Raw genomic sequence first — 5938 nt, 5'->3', positions numbered from 1 at the left:
ACCACTCTCCTAGCTTTCATACAGCTAGCCCAGACATGAATCTGACTGTCAGCTTCCTCCTCCTTAGTTTCAATGTACCGTATTTTTCGCTCCATAAGGCGCACCGGACCATAAGGCGCACCTAGTTTTTAGAGTGGGAAATCAAGAAAAAAAATCTTATCCCCCCCCCCCCAGCCCCAAAAAGCAAAGAAGCCAAGACAGTGAGGGGGATCCATCCCGTTGGCTGTCTTGGCTTCCTCTTTAGCCGCGCACAACCTGTGCTTCGGAGGCTTCGCGTTGCTTTCGCTGAAGCCAAAGAGCCTGCATTTGCTCCACAGGATGCACACATATTTCCCCTTAATTTTTGGAGGGGGAAAAGTGCGTCCTATAGAGCGAAAAATAAGGTAATCCTTGTAGAGCTCCGCAGGAAAAATCAAAACTGTGGCAGCACCTGTCATTGGCTCTGGCTCCACCTACTGTTGGCCTCCTGCCTTACACTGTGTAGAAAGCAACAAACAAATAAACAAAACAAAAAGCCACTCAACAGTCCTGCACTCTAACCACTGCACCACACTGACTCTGCATGTTGTTTTCAAAAGAATTCCATAACTGCTGGAAAGAATTCCACAACTGCTCCTAACATGTGTTTTGTAGGACAAATTCACGCTAAAATGGCCATATAAAACAAACTGATGTGGAAATGGGGAGAATTGGAATTACGATTGGGAGGAGGAAAAATTGTAAGAAACTGAGAGTGAGAGATGTGCCCATTCCAAATGGTGACAGAGGGTTTTATTGTTATTTCACAGGAAGATGCTGGTTGCGTGCATTTCAGGCTTGAGCGCTGGTCTCTGGCCTGTGAGTGGACTTCAGGTATTCCAACCTGAGCCTGCCAAGTTCAGACAGAGACTTTGCAAAGGAGATTCCGAGTGATGTTAACTGGAGCTGCGTCCATCTGGCAGTACAAATACTCTGACCTTAGCACTTCAGAATGCTCCTCTGCATTTGTTATGGTTTCCAAGGGTTGGGGGTCAGAGTTCTCCATGAAACATGTTTTGTTTATGTTGGACACCAAACACAGAATAACTTGAAATGGGCGGGTGGGTGAGGGGAACAGAGCCAACTCCAGCAGAAATGTGAGCTTTATCTAAGCTGGATGAAATGAGTTTGCTGGCTTATTAGTGGAAAGTGCAGCTCTTGGCAAGCTGGAGCTCCTCAAAGCTTTGCTCAGAACCTTTTGAACAATGGATAGTTTTGGTACGGAAGGTCTTAAATCTTCTGTCCTCTTCATGAAAGCCATGATGACAACTTTTTAAAAAGAGAGGAGAGGAAAGAAAGAAAATATTCCATGTGGAAGGTGACAAAAACAAGACTGATCACAATCCAGTGTACTATAAAAGCCAGAAGTGCCTCAGCAGTTTGTGAATGGACAGGAATGTCATTTCCTTGGCATGAATTGCATGACTTGATGGAATTCCAGTCTCTTCTGCCATGCTGATTGTGCATTCATAGATGGGACTCTAGGCTATCCTGACAAATAAGGTTATTTGACGGAATGAGGTAGCTCAATTGGTAGAGCATGAGTCTCTTAATCTCAGGGTCATGGGTTTGAGCCCCATGTTGGGCAAACTATTCTTGCTTTGTGGGGGATTGGACTACATGACCCTCGTGATTCCTTCCAACTCTATGATTCTATGAGTCTATGAGATGGGAGTGTCAGGGTGAACCTCCATATTTCTGTTTGCCAATCCCATTTATAAAGCCACTTACAAAGGAATGTGGAAGATCCGCAAGTTTGCATTGGCTTGGATCCCAAGAATGCGAGTGGAAGAAAGTTTGTGAAAGACAGCCTCTGCCTGATTTTGTACAATTCCCTCTTGCCACTGGAACTCCTCACCCCCCATCTTAAGCCATTCAGTAGGTAATCCTGAACCTCTGGAGAAATTTTTTGGGGAAGCAAGGGGCTGCAGGAGGAAAGTCCCCTTCCACAAACTTCCTCCCACTTGTGGTTCTCAGGACCCAATCCACTGCCTGTCAGTTGATGTACTCAACATGCTGAAGGGATTTGTATGTCAGATTAAGATCTAAACCTATCTACCTGGGAATATGTCCCTTTGAATTTAAGGGAACATTTCTGAGTTCGGACTCAGTGAAGGGCAGCTTCCTATGTTGTTCCCACTTAGGATTGTTTGTATGACAATGAATGAAAGCCTTTTGTGACATCTGAAAGCTGTCTAAGTGCCATGTCAATTTATATTTTTTACCATTAACTGAGCCAGCATCTCTGCTGACACAAAACCAAAGCATTTGGGGAACTGCTGGTGCCTTACATTTGGCATCTTAATTAAAAGTAAGAGTAAAAGTAAGAGTTTTATAGGTTCATTCACTTAATGAATGAACATCTTTTCCTTCCAGATTTATTTTAATACAGGTTCTGTGCTGTTCCTGCCTACCCTTCCTCCTCCCCAGTTGCCTTACCAAAACAAAACTATTGACTTGAGTAGAGAGTATTCATGGCATGTGTGCTTTTTAAAGACAACCAATAAAATTTACAGCCACTTTTGCTAAAGTGATGCCCGTTTCATGTTTCTCAGCTGTATGTATTCATAGAGTGTCTCTCAAATGCCAAATGGAAAAGGAAGATAAGGAAAGATGTAGAGGGAGAAGATTAAAATAATGAAGACTTAAAACTTTTAAAAGGAGATATGCTTTCTGAAATGTCCTCTAGTAAGAAGTTCTAGAATAATAACTGTAATTATAGATTGAAAAATGTTGGTTCAAAAGCAATAATTCAGCAAATACTTTTCTATAATCATTCACACACATTTTTATGCTTCAATCCCAAGCACATATATTTAGAAATTGAACTTTTGTATTTTTATCCCACTATTAGGATACTTGAGATGCTATACACAGGTTTTCTCAACCCGATGCCCTCCAGATATTTTGGACTACAACTCCCATCAGCCTAGCTGTATCCATAGAGTGTAATAATAATATCTGGTCACATTTGGCAGGGAGATTCAGGGTAGAGAGGTGAGGCAATTAGGTGATCACCTGTAGGCACCCTTGGGGTGCTAGTTATTTCTGGAGGCCAGCTGCTCAGGGTAACCTATGGGCTGGGTGTGGAGCACCTTTGAGGTAGCCTAGAACCCACAGTTGTGAGGCCCTGGGGAGGGGTCAGGAAAACATCCCTATGGAACTTAAGGGTGTGGCTCAGGTATGATGCTGAAAGGTCTCCTCTCTTGGGCAAAGTGAATCACCCAAGGCAGTATACAATTAGAATTGCCCCCATGCCAATTGTTATTTCCCTCTTTTGAGATCTGTAGCAATAAATGTGGCTCTAGTTCACTCCATCTCTCTCTCTCTATTACCCACTCCAGCCACAAATAATTCAACCACAGCAACAACAACACTTCCTGAAGTGGTGCCCCTGAAGCTTTTCAGAAGGCCATGAGGGAGAGTGCAGGATGCGTCCCTGAGGAGCTGCAGTGCCAAGGCATGTGTAGTCCTGGGAACTTTATTGCAATTACCCAATTATGGTGTATTTGCTTTGCAGGTGTCTTTGAACCGATGCACAGCAGTGACTCAACGTTGCCTCTTTTATGGTTGTTTGCCAGAGAAGATGCCCTGCCAAGCTTTTGCCATTACGCAACTTGAGCTCAGACCAAAGGATGGAAGGCAAATACAATTTCAATAGACTTAATAGAATCGATTAATCTTTTTTTAAAAAAGAGACAGAACAAATTACTGCATCTGTTTGGTGCCTTTAATACTGTGGGGGTAGAAAGAAGTCAAGAGCTGAAGCTCCTTTGTCTTACCTTGGTAAAAGATCCTAGTCTGGAAGTCAAACACTATTAACTTTAATGAAGCAGCTTTGAAGGCTGGGAAGAGACAGCCGATACTATACTTCCCTAATAATAAACCACGCCGACAGATAAAAACAAGCATGCAGAAGATAACGTATAACATTTCAGAGAAGCAGGCCAATAATTAATGTAAGTTGATGTGATCTTTGCTTCTCTTTAAAACCCATTGCTCCTTATGTTGTGGTAACTTCTAAGGAGCAGAAAAATGCAATCCTGCTTTTAAAGCACCACCGAAGCAGGTTATTACCCACAGGGAAGCAGGAAATCTGTGGCCAGGCTTTTGCATTGCCACTGATAAGAGCAATCTTATCCCCAGGTTACGTCTTCAGGTTGAGAAAGGATCTTGATGCCCTCGGACCAGGGGAGCAAAATCTTTGTCTGGAAGACAATACCGTGTAAGGAAATTGCTCCAAATTCTGAACACCAAATTATACCAGGGGTAGGGAACCTCACGTCCCAGAGGCAAATGTGCCCCCCTAGGCATTTCTATCTGGCCCTCAGGGCTTTCCGTGTCCTTCACCAGGCCTGCTCTGCACCCTTCTTGAGCGCTTCTGCCTGGCTGGAATATGTCCCTGCACAGTGGCCATGCTGCTGCTTGCCTGGATGGAGGATGGGGAGATGTGTATGGGTGTGTAGAAATCTCTGCCTTTTGCATGGCCAGAATGTAGCTTACTGGACAAAAGAAAGAGTTACATCCACTGCTCCACCTCCTTTTCCCACTGGCTCCAACATGGGCATGTGGTCCCCATAAGGCTATCCACCACAAGGGAATGTGGCCTCAACAAGGGAATCCAACTCATATAACAATACACAGGACATCAGGCTACATCACTCCACCCCTCATTCCCAGAAGTGTGAAGGCACAAGTGAGGAGGAGCTTAGCACAAAGGGAGCACTTTGCTGAAAATACTAGTAGCCAAGGCTAGCAATAGATGTCTAAAGGTGTCTAAAGGGGACCCCTGACCATTAGGTCCAGTCATGGCCAACTCTGGGGTTGCGGCACTCATCTCACTTTATTGACCTAAGGGAACTGGCGTAAAGCTTCCGGGTCATGTGGCCAGCATGACTAAGCCGCTTCTGATGAACCAGAGTAGCGCACAGAAACGCCATTTACCTTCCTGCCGGAGCAGTTCCTATTTATCTACTTGCACTTTGATGTGCTTTTGAACTGCTAGGTTGGCAGGAGCAGGGACCAAGCAATGGGAGCTCACCCCGTCACGGGGATTCGAACCGCTGACTTTCTGATTGGCAAGTCCTAGGCTCTGTGGTTTAACACACAGCGCCACCCGCATCCCGAACAGATATCTAGAGCATTAATTGCATTATTCATGGTAAGGCATTTTGAGTACATCTTTTTTGTATAAAAAAATTATTTTTATTAAAGATTTTCTTTGTTGAGAACAAACAGCTTTGAAATAGAATCACAACCTTAAGAATGGAAGCTTCCTAACTCGAATGGCCTATAAATGTTGTTCAGTTTCCTTTTGCCATGTCTCCTGTCTGTAGGTTAGTATTTACTTGAACCCACTTCATGAGCTTTGGGATGGAAGTTCACCAAGGATCTTCTTCATCAGTGGGGAATGAAGGCTGGTCCCATCACTGCCTAAACTTGGAGAAGTTATTTGAGGTTCCATACACAGAGCCCAGTGTGTGCTGAAGCACCACTGGGGAAATGTCTGCCTCATAAACTGTTGACAGCTATCCCCAGTCAGGAAAACAAGCTCAGCCATTCTAAAGCCTAGGACTGAGTTTCACTGTGATCATGGCGAGGTAAATCTAAGTATAATATGTAAGCAGGGAGTAAGCGGTTCTATGATCACGAAGCTGCCCTAGAAAATTCCACAAGGCACCCACATTTGAAATAAGTCATGGGCTACTAAATTATTCCTCTCTGACAGTTGCCATTTGCTTGCCTTGAAAACATGCCTCTCTTGGAGTATCAACTAGGAGCGGATTTCCTCCTGCTTGACCCTTATCAGCAGCCAAACGTCGTAAAGGAATATTTGTGTCCTCTTTAGATGTAATTCTCGGCTTTAGACTCTTTGTATTTTCTTTTCCTTATTTCCGAAGAGATTTATATGTGAAGCCAG

This window comes from Podarcis gaigeae, assembly GCF_964106915.1.
Source record: "Podarcis gaigeae genome assembly, chromosome: 1".
Taxonomy (NCBI): Eukaryota; Metazoa; Chordata; class Lepidosauria; order Squamata; family Lacertidae; genus Podarcis; species Podarcis gaigeae.
This window is presented reverse-complemented; position numbering follows the sequence as displayed.